Source organism: Mobula birostris, chromosome 12 (genome assembly GCF_030028105.1).
Source record: "Mobula birostris isolate sMobBir1 chromosome 12, sMobBir1.hap1, whole genome shotgun sequence".
Lineage (NCBI taxonomy): Eukaryota > Metazoa > Chordata > Chondrichthyes > Myliobatiformes > Myliobatidae > Mobula > Mobula birostris.
The window spans coordinates 89,379,771-89,399,100 of NC_092381.1; the positions used below are offsets into that span (position 1 = coordinate 89,379,771).

At 41.1% G+C, this 19,330-nt stretch overlaps 1 protein-coding gene across 1 annotated transcript in view; it reads left to right on the forward strand.

Moving 5' to 3' along the window:
• The window catches only part of astn1 (astrotactin 1), a 2,762,425-nt gene that overhangs the window by 108,840 nt on the left and 2,634,255 nt on the right, over window positions 1-19,330 (forward strand). The gene's annotated exons all lie outside the window — the stretch shown is intronic.

A 19,330-nucleotide genomic window follows, 5' to 3' on the forward strand; every position in this document is an offset into this window, starting at 1 on the left:
AGTAGCTATTACATTTTGTAACTTTAAAACCTAAATCTAATTCAATGGAAGACGTAGGAGTTCAAAATGTGATCTTTAAGCCTGAATGGGAATATTTTAAATTTACCATGCTATGTATGTCTGTATATAGTAGTTGTGTTATTTAATATACTCTGTATATGGTTGGGATGCATTCTCTGATCCTACAGCTCTTACGCAGTGATATGAGTGCAACAGCAGCTCTGAAACAGCACCTTTTAAGGTTGAGACTGGGGTCAAATAGGAGTGCATTATTGCACCAACTCTGGTTTGCCATTTTCATTGCAACCATTCTTCACCTCACAGGCCAAAACCTCCCACGAGGAGTCCAGATTCTCTATAGAGATGGGGGAATCTTTAACCTGAACAGATTCAAGGCAAAGAGCAAGGTGTCACCTACTTCCATCATGAAGCTCCAATATGCAGACGACAATGTCATCGTAGCTCACTCTGAGGAGGATCTGCAGTGCATAACTAATGCTTTTGCCAGAGCATACAAGCTCCTGGGACCTGATCTAAACATCATGAAAACCAAGTCCTGCACCAACCTGCTTCAGATCAAGTCCCTAAGCCTCCAACCTCCAAGTTGACAACATCCCTCTGGAGAATACTGATTATTTCCCAGATCTTGGTAGCCTTTTTTTCAAGCGGCAATATTGACCTTAAAATAAATTACAGAATAGGCTGTGTGAGTGGAGCTTTTGCCAGGCTGAGATAGAGCATGTTCGAAGATGGGGATAACAAGACCAACACTAAGCTTCTGATCTATAAAGCTATAGTCCTTCCCTCCATGCTATATGGAATGGAGTCAAAGATGCCTCTGAAAGACTCTGAGAGTTAACTGAAAGAACAAGTGTACCAACTCCAGCATCCTGGAGGAAGCTATCATTAACTCCATAGCCATAATCGTGACTCAACACCAAATGCAATGCGTCAGCCACATCATCCGTATGCCCGACTCCCATCTCCCTAAACAACTCCTGTTTGGTCAACTAAGGCTGCAAAGTGCCCTCTTGAAAGGCAGAAACAATGGTTCAAGGATAATATCAAGATCCACCACATCAACCAGAATGGATGGGAGAAGTTAGCACAGGATAGGAAAAGCTGGAGAAGGACTGCCTATGAGGGGACTGAACAGCTTGAAGAAGACTAAGTGGCTTTAACATAAGGAGAGACTGGGAAAGGTCCAACCAGCTACATGCACCAACATTTCCGTGACCTATACCTGCCAACACTGTAATCGGACTTGTGCATCGTGGATCGAGCTCGTCAGTCATCTCAAGACCCAGAAGTGACCAGGTCAATCACCAGCAGAAAAATCATACTGGACTACGAGTGACCACTGATGATGATGATAGTGATGATTGAGTTGGAGTTTATAGCTCAGAAGGGAGAAGTGTGTATTTAATATTTATGTAATATTTGAGAAATCTTTTATATATATATATAGGTTTATCAAGTATTTTATTTGATTGAGGTAGCAGCACAAGGGAAAGGTGCCATCAGAGTGCAGGATGTAGTGCTGTAGCTACAGTTACAGAGAAAGTGCTGTGCAGGCAGACAATGAGGAGCAAGGCCATGCAGAGATAGATTGTGAAGTCAAGAGTTCATCTTTTATCGTACAAGAGATCTGTCCAATAGTCTTATAATAGTGGAACAGAAATTGTACTTGAGCTTGGAGGTGCATGCTTTCAAGGTTTTACAGTACCGTGCAAAAGACCCAGGCACATATATATAGCTAGGGTGCCTAAGACTTTTGCAAGTACCGTATTTGATCATTACAGAATGTTTCTCTGGTGCTTCCTGCTCCCTCCCCTCTCCCTTTGTCTTTTCCCAACCATGATTCCCACTTCATTGCCTCCCTCCCACTCTCAGTCCACAATAGAGACCCATATCAGAATCACTCACAGGTCATGAAAATTGTTTTTTATTTGCGACAGCAGTAAGTGCAATACATGAAATATATGTATATATCTAAGACTTGTACACAGAACTGTATATATACCTGCTTAATGAAAGGGGGGAGGGATGGTGTAGAACAGAGAATGACCAGGGTGGGAGAGGTCATTGATTATGCTGGCTGTGTTCCCAAGGTAACAAGAAGGTGTATAGAGACCATGGAGTGGAGGCTGGTTTTAGTGATATGCTGAGCCACGCTGACAACTCCCTGCAACTTCTTGCAGTCTTTGTCTGAGCAGATGCCATGTTAAGCTGTGATGCATCCAGATATGATACTTTCTATCGTGCATCTGAAAAAATTGATAAAGGTCAACTAGGGATATGACAAATTTTCTTAGCTTTCTGAGGACGTTGTGATGCAGATGTGCTTTTTTAATACAGAGGGGATTCAGCCAAAATGCAATGCCTGATAGCAGAGACTGCAGCACAGGCAGAATCCATTCATTGTATGAGAGGTCAATTAGGAGTCCTAACTTTGACCATCCTTCCCCAGGCTTCTTCAGGTCTGTGTATTTCATTTGCACCGTTTTCATTACAACTCAGCAGTGATCAAGCCCTTTGGCAGTAGATGCTATGGATCATTTTGTGAGCCTTTTGACAGCTCACAGGCATGATTTCCCATTATTTTAAAACGTCTCCATTGATCATGGACATTGAGAAACAGTGAAATATATTTAAGGGGTTATGGGGGAGACTGTAATATCTTGGGTAGGGTGTTAGAGATACATCTCTACTAAAGGAGGTGTAAGGTGCTCCTTCCCTCTAATAGTCTCCAGATCACCCTTGGAAAATGTGTAGCATCTGCTTAGCTCCCCACCCCCACCCCGATCAGGGTCACGTGAAGCCAGGTGGTGGATGGTCAAATGAGCGGCTGGTGCATATCACTAGTCCTCATTATACGACCACAGATGCCAGGCTGACAATCTCTGAAGAGTATTGATAATGGCTGGTGTTGCCCATCTTGTAAATACACTGCCAGAAAAAGGCAATGGCAAAGCACTTCTGTAAAAATTTAGCCAATAACAATCATGGTCATTGAAAGACCATGATCACCTATGTCATCCGACATGCCACATCACGAACGAGTAAAATACATTTTAAAAAACTGAACAATGCATTTCTCACTTAGCAAATCATCGGAATGTTATTCAACCTTTTAATATTTGAACTTTTGCAGTCAAATGCTCTTCTGAGTCAACCACAGGTGTGCTACCATCTGAATTGCAGCTGGCACTCTTGCCAATCACATTGTGGTGAGAGACGACTCCACAAATATGGACAAAAACCAGAATGTTTGCATTCAAGAGTATGAAAGAAATATGTCTATTTCAGCAGTGTTTAACAAAAAGGTGGAAATTAATTAGCATATGTATAAAACATTTTTCCCAAGACAGAATTGTAAGGAGCTCTTTCTAATGTTGTTGTTATTATTGAGCATATTTTAATTAATGTGTATGACAGTTCCTACTTTAAGTACTCCAATTGAATATTAATATCCAGTGATGACAGAATGCAATTCTCTGAAATCTGCAGCATCTATCTTCTGACATATAACTGGTTGAGGGGCAGTTATGAACCCTATTGCCAGTATTTGTATCCTGTGATCAATATCCTTCAACTCATTTTTTTCCTGGGGGGAGGGGCTTCATATATGAAAGAAAAGTTTCAAAAACCAGTGCATGCTTTGCATTGAATACCAGTGGACTTGTTTTCTACTTTAAACTGAATATTGGATCCACCAAAGATCATTTCATTGCTATGTTAGGAAGCCAATTGCATAAATAATCCTACAACCAAGGAGGCATCACAGATAAAGTAAAACCTAATCCAATTAAGCTGAAATAAACTCCCAAGTTATTAACATTAATGAGAAATTGTGCCTTAAAAAATTACTTTCAGTGGTAACATAATGTGGGTGTTACTGCATCGGCTATCAGGTAACCTGCTCCTTTGACTTCAAAAGCAATCTTCTCCCTCTATGGAGCAATGTGACCTATTGTACCCAAAACTAATGGTCCTTTGCACTATACTAGACCACTGCCAATAGAGGACACTCTGATGACACTTAACTACTGCTCTACAAAATGCAATCTTGCACTATCCATTCAGGATGGGCAGCAGCCTCGGGCGATTATAGAACCTTGGTATATATTCAGAGCAAGTATTTTCTACAAAATATCCAGTTGACTTAACAGAAATAAAGCAGTAACTCAATGATTTTTCCCATATTGTGAGATTGTTCTTACCTCCCAGTGCAAGAAGGAAATCAAGAATCCACAATATGCATTGCTGAGGCATTATTATATTAAAACCATATTTCATTTTGATTTCTACAGCACCTACCTGGAACATTAAATATATTAAAGCTAAATTGAATATCCCCCGATATTATGGAAATGGGCTCCAGAACACACACATATTCAAATTCATCCTTCATATTTTTGCAAAGGTACTTGCAAACTATGTTTGAGTTACTTAGCTCTGATTTGAACTACATATATGATCTACTTCCAAGCAATTACACTATATTCAACTTCATTATTTCTGCATAGTTTCAGTTTATCAGAGTAAGACAGAAGTACTTAGAAATTAAATTGCATAATGTTACGTAATCTTTTGTGGCATTGTAAAATTATTTCTGAGTGACTGTTTTGGTGCTATTTTGATTTACTCTGGAAATCCAAATAGACATTTCTGGGTTTCAGTTGCCCTTGGCATGTTGATAAGATTTCCAAAGCAGGGGAGTTTGTAAAGATGTTATTCCCTTAACAATGTTCATTTTGGAACACTTCAAAGGACATTGGTCAATGTTGTGTTTTAAGACCACTTTATTCCAGGAACACCTTTTGATCAGCACTCATGGAACAATGTGAATCAAAGTGCCTGTGCCAACAAAGTAACTTCCTGACCTATATATTTAGCTTTCCAACACTGAATCACCCTCCGAGTGATGTGCTGTTGGACCTGGCCATTCCTGCCTCTTCTCCTGTCCCACTCCCTACTTTGCATTGGTTCATCCACTCATAAAGTGCTACACTTCCCTTTATCCGAAGGACCTCCGGAGGGGAAGGCCACAAATCCTCGGCTTTGCCTATTACCGGGGCCGGGGTCAAAGCGCACGGCAGAGATGGTGCTTGGTGCTCGGTGTCGGAGAGCTGGTCGGAGATTCGGAGTTTTCGGACGGACTCGGAGTCGGACTGTGGTTGGATGCTACCAGGATGCTGCATCGGCAAGTTTGCGGCGCTGGAGGTTCACTGTCTGCATGAGATGATGGGACTTTCCAGAGACTTTGAGGCTTTTACCATGCCCATGGTCTGTTCTTATCAAATTACGGTATTGCTTTGCACCGTTGTAACTATATGTTACAATTATGTGGTTTTTGTCAGTTTTTAAGTTGGTTTGTCATGTGTTTCTGTGATATCAGTCTGGAAAAACATTGTATCATTTCTTAATGCATGCATTACTAAATGACAATGAAAGAGGACTGCGTGTCCTCATAATCTAATCTAATCTAATCCTTTTTCAAATCCAAATGCTGGGTTAATGCCCTGCCGTTGGTTCCACCACTTCAATCCCCATTCTGTGCTGGCTCTCATACATACTCCTCCAAAGGGGCTCATGTCTCCCTGTCTCTGTGCCTCTTCTCCAGTGCCTCAGGGTGTTTTCTCCCCCTAATCCTCCAGCATCTCAAAGTCAAAGTCAAAGTAGTCAAACTAATATTTATTATCGGAGGACATACAACCCTGAGTTTCTTTTTCCTATGAGCATATAGAACAGTAACTGTAAACAGGATCAGTAAAAGCGCAAGAACATGGAAAACAGCAAATTGTGCAACTGAAAATATAAATAAATATCAATAAATAATGAAAACATAAAATAACAAGATAAAGAGACCTTAAATTGAAATCATTGGTTGTGGGAACCTCCACAAAATCATGGTATATCCTACTTGGCACACCCTCAAGAGGTGCTAAGTTCTCCCCAAAGCCCCCTCCTCCTATAATGACACTGACATCCATTTCACCCCTTTTCAAGTTTCAGTCGGCAAGGTCTCCCATTATCCACATGAATGCCAGTTCCTGACCTCAGTTAACCTCAACTGTCCTGCAATTAGCCTTGGGAAAAGAACACTAGATGACACATTTTTATCCCCTTAAAGTTTTTATTGTCGGGTCCTGTCCAACCAAACCACTATCCATGTGTCAATGTGTTTCACTCAAGGTCGTGGTTTCCCTGCCTCTGCTCCATTTGTTGGAAGTGTCTCATAACATCTTGGCAATGGAATATCATTTATGAGTCTGGGAAATCACAGAATGTCTTCCAACCAATTAGAATAGATATTGCCACCTTCGCAATGTTGGGACTATGCATGCTGTATTCTCACACTATTGCAGAATTATAAAGACTAGATAAACTAGCTCAACTGGGGTAGCATGATCTTTAATTATTAGGTAGTGCACCAGAGAGTTTCCGCTGATCTTCTGCTGCTGTTGGGTCTCTCAATGTAGAGTCACAAACTCATAAATTCCTACAGAACAGAAATAGGCGCTTTGGCACAATAGCTCCATGCCAACCAAGGTGCCCCATCAAGTTAGGGCTGCTTGACAGAATTTGGCCCGTAAACCTGTCCAACTGCCTGTTGAAAGTAGTTATTGTACCTGCCTTAACCACTTGCTCTTTTTTAATGAGTTTACAATTTATTTTGTAACTATTATATATCATAAACATGAGAAATTCTGCAGATGCTGGAAATCTAATGCCATAAAATGCTGGACGGACAAGGCAAGACAGACAGCATCTCTGAAAAAGAATAAACGGTCGACATTTTGGGCCAAGACCTTCCTTCAGCACTGGAAAGGAAGGGGGAAGGTACCAGAATAAAAAGGTGGTAGAAGGTGAAGGAGGATAGCTAGAAAGTGATAGGTGAAGCTAACTGGTAAGAAAGATAAAGGACTGGAGCAGAAGGAGTCTGCAAGGAGAGGAAAGTGAACCATGGGAGAAAGGGAAGGAGGCAGGGACCCAGGGGAGGTGATAGGCAGGTAAGAAGAGATAAAAGGCCAGAGTGTGGAATAGAAGAAAAGGGGAGGAAAAGGGATTTTTTTTACTGAAAGGAGAAATTAATATTCATGCCATCAGTTTGGAGGCTATCCAGACAGAATATAAGGTATTGTTCCTCCAACCCAAGGGTGACTTCATCATGGCACAAGTGGATGCCATAGATTGACATGTCAGAACGGGAATGGGAATGGAAATTAAAATGTTTGATCATCGGAAATTTCTGGTTTTGGCGAATGGAGTGGAGGTGCTACATGGAGTGGTCCACCAGCTTACGAAAGGGTCTCACCAAAGTAGAAGAAGCCATATCAGGAGCACTAGACACAATAGAAGACTCCAGCAGATTTGTTGGTGAAGTACTGCCTCACCTGGAAGGATTATTCGGGGACTTGAATGGCGGTAAGGGAGGAATGGACGAATGGAGCGGAAAAGGTGTAGAGTAAATAACCCCAGCAGGTTTGCAGGCAAGTTCTGTAACAGACCAATATTCAGGATTTTCATAACCATCATCCAGGACATTGATATAAATTTTTGATCTTAGTGGAACAATTATAACCAGAAATACCCAGAATCCACTTAGGGACAATTTCAGTACGCGGGATAAACTCAGCAGGTCGGGCAGCATCAGTTAGAAACGATGAGTCAACGTTTCGGGCCGGAACCCTTTGTCAGGACTGAAGAATGAAAGATGGGGAAGAATTTAAAGAATGCTTGTAGCTTCAGTTGAAAGACCAGTAATTTGAAAGATGAAGGGGTGGGGGAGGGGAAGCATTGACATCATAGGCCTGAAAACAATGGGTAGTTGACGTTCCGGCCCAAAACGTCAACTCATCGTTTCTAACTGATGCTGCCCAACCTGCTGAGTTCAACCAGCGTACTGAAAGTGTTGCTTTGATCACAGCATCTGCAGATTATTTTGTGTTTCCAGAATCCACTTGCCATGCAAATTCAACAAAGCCTGATCAGTACCGCACCATCAGCAGTAGCTCCTCTGGACCTCTGCCTCATCTTTCATTCTTTATACATCAGTACTTACCTTTCATCTCCTAGCCACATACTCTTGCATATTGATGGGGACGATGATCTCTGGCAGCTCTTATCACGGTTTGTGCAAAAATATTACCCCTAAAGTTCCTATTAAATCAACATTAAGAAATGTAGTTCTTATCATTGAAAAGCAAACATCTGCTCATGAATAAATCTGAAATAAAAGCAGAAAATGACTGAAATCCTTAGCAGGTCATGCAGTATATGTGGTGAAATAAAACTGCATGTTGGTAAGTCTTATTAGCTTAGCTTTCACTGTCATTGTTAGGAAGCATGTGTTAAGTGTCTGGGCATACACTTCTCTAATGGTGGGAGATGAGTTTTTTTAGATTAAAATTTAGCAAGAAGTTACAACTGTTGTCCTTGCAAATCTTGTTTCTAAAACAACTAATGTGCTCCAACATCCTTGTAAATCCTGCAGTAGGGTGGGAAATTGAAGTTAAAAATGAACAAACAGCAGTCCAAAGCAGGGCTCTGAATCCACAGATATACAGTCTCATAGTAATACATTCTCAGAATGCTTGGCCAGCTGAAGGAGTATTTAAGAATGTGCCAAATTGTACAAAATTGGAAGAGCCAACTAACTCAACAAGTCAGGAATCTGGCACAGGATCCATAAGAAGCTATATGATCTTAAATGAAGCACAAGTGGTTTGCCAAAGGGTTCCCTACACTTGGTAGAATTCAATTTTTATTTTTAAAATAAGTTAGATTGGTAAAGGTTATTTTTAGTTGAGGTTTTCAATATTTATCAATATGAATGTTCAGGAATGCAAAAAATTGGAGGGTGCGGTGGCCGACAATTTATCAATGTCTGTACACCATTAAAACCGGTAATTATAAAATCTTTATATAATTACCCGTATTAATATAAGAAAGTACATATACACAAGTCAATAAAAGATACCTCTTGTAATTCATTATGTTCATTTGGCAGTAGTTTATAAGAAAATAGGAATGAAAAATACAAAATCGTCCGAGTTTGTTTCAATTCAGTGCACACATTAACAAAGTCTGTTATTTAATAATGAAATATATTTTGTTGATTGATGAGGTGAAACCAATATTTATCCCATATTAGGCTTACTATAATATAGGTAAGTAAGCTTAGGTTTCAGTTACAGAGGGAAGTGTCTGTAATACATGGTGCTGAAAAAAAAATTTTGCACATACTAGATAAGATATTAACGTGACACTATGTGTAAATCATATTAATCAAATACGCTATGATATGGATGGCATATGTGAGCATGAGTGTGTCTCATGGTTACCTTTTCTTGTATTTAAGTGAAAAGAATGTAGGTACGATAGATAGCTGGGAACAAATTGTGACAGTTTTCTTCATTTAAAAATGTGAAAATTGGCAAAATTGCTCAGAATATTTTTGTTTGTCTAAAACATTATCACAGATGAATGTTAATATGATATATTTTATTATTTTCTATTGAATGTACTCATTAAAACTGCAAACAACCACAAAAATAGGACGTACAATGACTGTGGAAAACCAAGGTTTATCTACAGGACAAAGTAGAGAGACATAAGTGAGAGCAGGGGCTGGAATTGGTGCAACAATCTGCAGGAGGATCCCAGTGGGTTGAGCAGCATCTACGGGATAAAGAAATTGTCAACATTTTAGGTTAGAACCCTGTGTCAGGATGGTATCACTGCATCAGTCCAGACACAGTGCTTTGACTGAAAACATTGACAATTCTTTTCTTCCCACAGTTGCTGCTTGATCCACTGAGATTCTCCAGAAGACTGCTTCTTACTTTATGTACATAACCACTGCTTTTGTCAAACAGTAGGGTAATTAAGAGGGCACCTTAATCTTTATTTAAACATCAAGTCCTACCATCATTTGAATAGCCAAAGGTTTTCATATCCTCAAGTAAACTATACTTACTTGTAATTAGACTGTGATTTGCCTCCTAATGTAACTTCCAGGAATTCAGTCACAATTCGATATATCAGAACAGGACCTTGGTGTACGCTTCCACATCCCAAACAGGAGATCAAAATAAGAATCTATTGTGTGTTTTGTATTTGTAGCATGCCATTATGCATGCTACATTATTATTTCTGTGATTAAGACTCTGCAAATTTCAAGGACACAGTGAGTGTCTATCATAAAAGCCTTGTTGAATGTTTTTGTTCTTTCTAAGATGCATCTTGGTTAGTTTAAAGCTTTTTGAGAATTACAGTCTGGTTCTTAGAACTTCCTAAATTTAAAATAAATGAAAAAGCAAAGACAAAAAAATGAAGATGCTTCCAAAATGAAATTAAAACAGAAACTGCAGGAAGTGTTCGGTAGGACAGGTAGCATCAGTGGAGAGAGGAAGTTTCAGGTTGATGGCTTGTCACCCTATTGCCGATTACAGTGAAGCCAGCACAGCCCTGACAGCAGTGATCACTCAAGGAATGCACTGACAAAACTTATTGATGGTTAATCAGAAGTGAAATTATATCATTTATATAATGCCTTTACTTTAAAAGGCACCAACATGGACCTTGAGCTACGACAAAAGATGTTTAAAGGGCGAATACAATTTGATAACAGGCGCACATAACACTGGAGTGAGAAAGTCTCGGAGTATTAGGCTGGAATAAGTCACAGAGATAGAGACAGGAATTTCAAACCAAGTGTACTTCAAGAATTTCTAATGACATAGAAGGCCCATTGAGTTTGTAGCAGCTCACAGGGTAATCCCATTTCCAAACAAACTCTTCCACTAACTGTCCTGTAAGCTTCCCACAATTACTGCCATTCAATTTACAGTAACCATTTAACCTACAGACCTGCGCACATCCATAGGCTGGAAACTAAAGCAACTAGAGGGAAATGCTTGTGAAACGGGGATGTGAAATGCATGCGCCCTTCACGTAGACCGTGCCAAAATCAGGATGGAACTAGAAGACCATGGCTCCACTAATTGTGCTACAGTGCTGCCCTACTGTGTCGGAGACTGAGGTACCAATGCAAGTCAACAAGAAGAGAAGTAACATGTGGGTGGAGAAGTTCTCAATGTCCAGAGGTTTGTTAAGAGCAGAAGAACTCTGGATGAGTATATCTTGTGGATAACAATGTATGAATGGGCATTTTAACAATGAAGGGGCCAGGGCTAATCAGAAATGATTTATGTTACGGCAGTTAGTGCACAAGGGGAAAAAAAACACACTTAGGCTTACTAACCATGCCAAGTCCTCCCTGATTATGAACACTTGATTTATGGGCACCCCGCACATGCAAAGGAGCATTTGGATCACTAGTGGGATGGATGGGAATGGATTTGCTCGCTGTTGTGGGGCTGCAGGCATCTTTCCTATTCTGTGTTCTGTATTCTGTTTCCTTTTTATTCTCTTGAGGTACTTCTGCATGGCATGATGGCATACAAACAAAGTTTTCACATATCTCAATAAACACAAAGATAAACCAGGGCCAATATCAATAAAAATTCTGCTGAGCGGGAATGGGGCATTTTCATGTGCCTTCTACCACCGCTCCCCATCAGTCCCTGCAAAGTCTGTCCAATAGATCCCCCCACACCACATGCAAATCCCCCTCAGCAGCCACAACAATCGAGGGGTATAAGTCAAGCCAACTAGAGCTGTGAGTACTGAGGAGACTCTCACGCTCACTAACTGAGTCAGCGAGGCCGGCTGGCGGCCGCTCTTCCTGATTGTTCTGCTTACACCGTTGCTTCTGGCTTCCAGACACAGTTTGTGTATTAGAACATAGAACAGTACAGCTCAGAAACAGCCATTCAGCCCTTGTACCATACTATTGAAACTCGGGATAAATGCCTAACTAAATGAATTCCTTCAGCCTACACAGTGTCTATGCCCTCCATTCTGTGTATACTCATGTTCCTATCTAAGAGCCTCCTAAAAATCTCTATTATATTTGCCTCCATCACAACCTCTGGGAGCATGTTTTCCCGGTACCTATGTAAATAAATTTGAGTTTACCCCTTCTTACTTTAAACACATGCCTTCTAGTATGAGATATTTGGCCCTATCTATGCCTCTCATAATCCTATAAACCTCAGCCTCAGCCACTCCAGGAGAAACAACCCACGTTTGTCCTTACAGCACAAGCCCTCTCATCCAGGCAGCGTCCTGGTAAAATTTTTCTACACCATTTCCAAAGCCTCCGCAATCTTCCTATAATGGAGCAAGCAGAACTGAATGCAATAGTCTAGATGCACCTCTAACTAGATTTGTGTGAAGCTGCAACATAATGTCCTGACTCTTGAACTCATTGTCTTAACTATAAATGCAAACATGCCATACACCTTCTTTATGACTGTATCAACTTGTGCAGCCAGTTTGAGGAAGAAATGGACTGGGACTCTCTGATCCTACTGCAAATCAACACTGCTAGGGTGATGCCATTAGCAGTGTAATTCAGAACAGTGTATGAAAATGTGAACAATTCAGATTTTGAACAGTTGTCAACCCTACTTTCTCATAATTAGACACTGTCTGTGCAAGTAGTCTGAGACGACATCTGGAGAGTGGATGCAATTAAGGAGCCTGAGGCAAAGCCTAAAGACAACAATTTTGATTTTTCCAGTAATTAAGTGAAAGACATGCAAATGATCCTAAGGTAGATATTGGACAAGAAGCCTGCCTGCCCAGTGGTGCAGAGTGTTAGGGTTTTTTATAGCAATGCAGTGGTGACTCAACCAATACAAATTATCTCTCCTGCTTCCTGAATTTGAATTTCCTTTGCACTATCTGCTTCTTTTAAGCCTAGGATTTCTCACTCTTATAATAGACATTAGACATTGAGTGAAGCCTTCAAAAACCATTTTGGGTTGCTCCCCCCTCCACAACAGTCACTGTACTTAGCATTTAGTCGGAAAGTGCTTAGTATGTGAAATAGTTTGCTAACACAGAGTTAAAGATTCTCCTTCCAAAATGTCTGTGAAGCTGAAAGATGGTTTATCAGTCCCATTTATGAGACAGATACACCAAAACCTAAAGTTCCATACAGTGATCTGCAGTTGTCTGTGACAAACGTCTGATGCAAAATAACTTTACATAATATAGTTCCATTACATTCTTAATGGCAAATTGATTTAACATAATCTGCATTAAAGTTTATCTTCTGATCTTCTTTACTTATAAGATATGCGAGCAGAATCAGCCCATTCAGCCACTTGAGACTGCTGTGCCTGATTACTTTTAACCCAATTCTCCTCAAAGGTTCAAACGTACATTTAATATCAGTGCATGTATATGGTATACAACCTGATATCTGTCCTCTTCACAGATATCCATGAAACAAAGGAATCCCATTGACTGTATAATAAAGATATTGAAGACCCTAAACCCCCCTCCCCTTCCTTTGCATAAACAGCACCAAAAGCATCAACCCCCCCTACCCCCCACCCACACCAGCAGAAGCAGCAACTTCCACCCCCACACCATGCAGGCAACAGCAGAAACACCAAAGAGTCCTTGATCCAGAGTCCATCAAAGCTATGGTCCACAAGCCAGCACTTTGGTATCCCAGAAAGGCTCTCTCTCCTAGCAAGGGAGAGAAAGGTCACTCCTGGAACAATGCAAGCAGAGACCTGCAACTCACTATTCTGATGTTACACTCCTCCACGTTGTTTCTCCAAGCCCACCGCCCCCCCCCATCTTGAGGACTGACAAGCTGTCACTCTCCATCAAAAGAGAGAGAGGAATCACTTGAGTACAGGGGCTTTCCTTCGAAAGCAGCCAGCGAGACACAGCACTCGCTGTTTCAGTCTCCCATAGTGCTTCAGTTGGCAAAATTGGCGAGGAATTGGGTTGTTCCTCCCTGACTTCTGACCTCCCAGCCCCAAGGGTGTACATCTTCCAGGCTGTTCCTTGAGATAGCAAGGCGCAAGTCGATCTGAAAACCCACTGCTTCCGAAGAGCTGTAATTTGAACTGTAGATCACAACCACCTTGAAAAGAAAAGAAAGTCATAAGAGAAGAAAAGTATGTTGTTTCATGGATGAACACTAGAAGAAGTTGCCGGGGTCTGCGGAATTTACTGAAACCATTGGCTCCCTACTCTATGTGACCTTTAACCCTCTTATCAATCAAGAAACTCTCAACCTCTGCCTGAAATACACCCTATAACTTGACCTATGCAGACCTCCATGGCAATGAATTCCACAGGTTCATCACTCTCTGGCTAAATAAACTTCTCTTCATCTCAGTTTTAAAGGGATGATCTTTTATCCTGAGATTTTGCCCTTGGATCTTAGATGGTCCGACTAACAGAAAGATCCTCCACCTCCACTCTCTCCTCAAGGTCTTTCAGCATCGAATAGGTTTCTGTGAGATCCTCCCTCAATCTTAAGAACTCCGTTGAGCACAGGCCCAGAGCCATCAAATGCTCTTTATGCATTAAAGCTGGGATCATTCTTGTGAACCTCTTCTAGACTTTCTCCAAGGTCAGAAAATCCTTCCTCAGGTACATGGGCCCAAAATTGCTCTGAGTGTTCAGTAACTCTTTTTCCTGTCTTGATTAACTCTTTTTCCTGTCTTGGGCACGTGGCCAAGTGGTTAAGGCATTGGACTAGCGATCTGAAGATCGTGAGTTCGAGCCCCAGCCGAGGCAACGTGTTGTGTCCTTGATCAAGGCACTTAATCACACATTGCTCTGCCAAGCTGTATGGGTCCTAATGCCCTTCCCTTGGACCACATTGGTGTCACGGAGAGGGGAGACTTGCAGCATGGGCAACCTTGCCCAGGTCTGTGCCCTGGAGAGTGAAGACTTTCCAGGCGCAGATCCATGGTCTCACAAGACTAACGGATGCCTTTTATGTCCATCCATGTCAACATTTTATCTAATTATTTTTCCACTTCTGGAGATTGCACTAAACACACTCATGTCCTTCCCTACCTTGTCATTCTATCAAAGTTGCAACTATCTATCAAAGTTGCAACTTTCTTCTAACCACTTCCATTGACTCACAGAGCTCTAAGTTTCCTTAATTTCCTTAACCTTCTCTCTTCAGAAATCTCAACCTTTATGATCCTTTAACTCCTGTTTCTTGACTTATAATAGCCTAATTATCACACCAACACACAGAAGAGTTGCTGGTGAATGCAGCAGGCCAGGCACCATCTCTAGGAAGAGGTACAGTTGACGTTTCAGGCCGAGACCCTTCGTCAGGACTAACTGAAAGAAGAGCTAGTGAGAGATATGAAAGTGGGAGGGGGAGGGGGAGATCTGAAATGATAGGAGAAGACAGGAGGGGGAGGGATCGAGCCAAGAGCTGGACAGTTGATTGGCAAAGGGGATATGAGAGGATCATGGGACAGGAGCACATCTTTCCCTACCACACCCCCCCCCCCCCGCTTTCCGCAGGGATCGCTCCCTACGCGACTTCCTTGTGCATTCGTCTCCACCATCCCTCCCCACTGATCTCCCTCCTGGCACTTATCCTTGTAAGCAGAACAAATGCTACACATGCCCTTACACTTCCTCCCTCACCACCATTCAGGGCCCCAGACAGTCCTTCCAAGGGAGGCAACACTTCACCTGTGAGTCGGCTGGGGTGATATACTGCATCTGGTGCTCCCAATGTGACCTTCTATATATTGGCAAGACCCGACGCAGGCTGGGAGATCGTTTCGCTGAACACCTATGCTCTGTCCGCCAGAGAAATCAGGATCTCCCAGTGGCCACACATTTTAATTCCACGTCTCATTCCCTTTCTGATATGTCTACCCATGGTCTTCTCTACTGTAAAGATGAAGCCACACTCAGGTTGGAGAAACAACACCTTATATTCCGTCTGGGTAGCCTCCAACCTGATGGCATGAACACTGACTTCTCAAACTTCCGCTAATGCCCCACCTCCCCCTTGTACCTCATCCATTATTTATTTATATATACATATTCTTTCTCTCTCTCTCCTTTTTCTCCCACTGTCCCTCTGACTATACCCCTTGCCCATCCTCTGGGTTTCCCCCCTCCCCCTTTTCTTTCTCCCTGGGCCTCCTGTCCCATGATCCTCTCATATCCCTTTTGCCAATCAACTGTCCAACTCTTGGCTCCATCCCTCCCCCTCCTGTCTTCTCCTATCATTTTGGATCTCCCCCTGCCCCTCCCAATTTCAAATCTCTTACTAGCTCTTCTTTTAGTTAGTCCTGACGAAAGGTCTCAGCCCAAAACGTCGACTGTACCTCTTCCTAGAGATGCTGCCTGGCCTGCTGCATTGACCAGCAACTTTTATGTGTGTTGCTTGAAATTCCAGCATTTGCAGATTTCCTCGTGTTTCAGTAATTATCACACCAATGTTTTTCAACAAAATGTAGATAAGCTCTGGTGTACCCAGTTTGTATTATTACCTAGAAAGTCTTTTTACTTCAGTCTGTCTCACACCAAACTCCAAATGCTGAGCTTTTTCTCTCAATCTTGCTACTGATATTAAAAAAACTGGGCATTCCCATACCAAGTGCAATCCTTATATGCACAAGGTTTTTTTCTTAGATTTTAAGTTTTTGGGCCAAACATTTTCAGAAATGATAATCAAGGAAAATATTAGTTTATAAAGGAGTATGGAATTTTTTATAGACCAAATGTACTTGACCCACTTGAATGGATGTTTATTTGTGAGTAAATGAAGGTTAATGCAGCAGATGTCATCCATGTGAATTTCCAGAGGGTGCTTAATAGAATCCCATAACTTTGATCATTTCACAAGTTGTACAAGCATGTCTGGACCATTTGCAAATTTGAGGTCACTAGAGGGCCAATTTCAGTGTGGATCATGAAATGGTTTTAAGGAACAAAACAGGAAGTTGTTTCTGGAAGAGTCAGTAAATTACTTTGACACGAAGAGCAGGGCAACATTTCGAAATTTACAAAGGCCACAAGGACTAAAGTTTCCTAAGCACTTTCTGCAATCTGTCACTTTTCTAAACAGAAAGAATAATATCGATGGATTGAAGAACAAACACAGCACACACTCCTATCATCTGCAGTTTTTTTATTGACTAACAAAAGGAGTGGGTTATACATGAGAAAGATTAATTTGTAGGATTCTGGGTAAAGTGTGGTGGGATGAGATCTACATTGATCAATAGCTTCCTTCTGTGATGTTGGAATTCTACAATTCTATAAATAAAATGGAGACATTGAAACAAAAGAGTATGTAGCATTAATAGGAGCATCAAATATAGCTTGTGGGTCTTCCCATTTTTAAATTACCTTCATTAACAAATGTGAATTAGATTTCATTACTGCATAATTCAGTAAACCATTGCAAGTTCTCTTTTGTATCAGACATTTATGATTGAACAGATTTAAAATACATTCATGTTCTTCAGTGGTACTTGCAAGCTCTTCACATGCTAGTAGTAGTTATAGTGCAATCACATTTTCTTTGTCAGTCCCTGACCTGTTACTCTATCAGCTAGCAAGAAACCACACCTGCACTAGTCTGCTGGTCCTCATTAGTTTTGAATTGCGTAGACAGGATGCGAATGAGCCTTGTGCTAAACAAGTGGGAGACAAATTATTTCAAAGCTCTAGGGTAGTAGGGAGGCAACAGATAGAATTATAACAAATACATGAAGAAGCTTGCGATGGTAAATGCTGTGTGGTGGTGTACTGCAGGTTGAGATTGAAAACGAGACCTGTTAGTTGTAGACTTCATGACCAAATAGTTGAATAGATATTGATGTTGGACCATAAAACCTAGCAGCAAAATTAGGCCATTCGATCTATCAAATCTCATCTACTACTCAGTCAGGGTTGTTTTATTTTCTCTCTCAACCCCATTAACAATATTACTAATCAAGAACATATCAACCTCCATTTTAAATATACCCAGTGACATGAATTCCACCGCCACGTGTGGCAATGAATTCCACAGATTCACCACTCTTTGGCTAAATAAATTCCTCTTCATCTCTATTCTAAAGGAATGTCCTATTCTGAGGTTGTGTCATCATATCCTAAACTCTCCCACTAATGGAAACATCCTTGTCATATCCACTCTATCCAGGTCTTTCAAAATTCAGTAGGCTTCAGTAAGATACTCCATCATTCATGCCATCATGCCAGTGAGTACAGGCCCAGAGCCATCTAATGATTCTTACATATTAACTCCTTCATTCCTGGGTCCATATGCTTAACCCTCAACTGGATCATCTTCAATGTCAGCCCATCATTTCTTTATAGATGTGGTTCCCAATGCTGCTCATAATACTGCAAATGTGGTCTGACCGATGACTTATAAAGTCTTGGCTTTACATCCTTGTTTTATATTCTTGTTCTCTTGAATTAAGTGCTAACTTCACATTTCCTTCCCTTACTACCAACTCAACCTGCAAGTTAATCTTTAGGGAATCCTGCACTAGGGCTCCAAAGTCTACTTATACCTCTGACTTCTGAATTTGCTTCCCGTTTAGAAAATAGAAACCTCTTTGCTCATTCCCCTAATCAGTCGGTCCTTCTTCAGACTCCCTGCTTCCTCAGCAGTTCCTGTACCAACTACTAAATTGTCATAAAGCCATCAATTCTGTCATCCAGATAATTAACATATGACATGAAAAATAACACCAGCCCCCGCAGAACACCACTAGTCACAAGCAGCCAACCAGAAAAGACCCCCTTTATTCTCACTCTTTGCCTTGAGTCAGTCAGCTAATCTTCTGTCCTTGGTAGTATCTTTCCTGAAATATCATGGTCTCTTATCTTGTAGCCTCATGTATGGCCCTTTGTTAAAGACCTTCTGAAAATCCAAGTAAACAACATACTCTGACTCTCCTATGTCTGTTCTGTCTATTATTTCCTGCAAGTTCCAATATACTTGTCAAGCCAGATTTCCCTTTAAGGAAACAATGCTGACTTTGGTTTAGTTTATCATGTGTCTTCAAGTACCCCAAACCCTGATCACTAATAATGGACTCTAACTTCTTGCCAACCACTGAAGTCAGACTAAATGGCCTATAATTTCCTGTCTTTATACCTCCCCCTTTCTTAATGAGTGGTAATTTTTGCTATATTCTGTCCTTCAGAACCATTCTAGAATCTAGCGATTCTTAAAAGATCACTACTAGAGACCTCTTCTACTACCTCTTTCAGAATCATGAGATGTAGTCCACTGTTCCAGGTGACTTATCTACCTTCAGACATTTCAGCTTCCTAAGCACCTTCTTAATAATAGCAGTTACCCTCACTTCTCTCCCTGACACTCTCAAATTTCTGTCATGCTGCTGCTATCTTCCACAGCGTAGATTGATGCAAAATA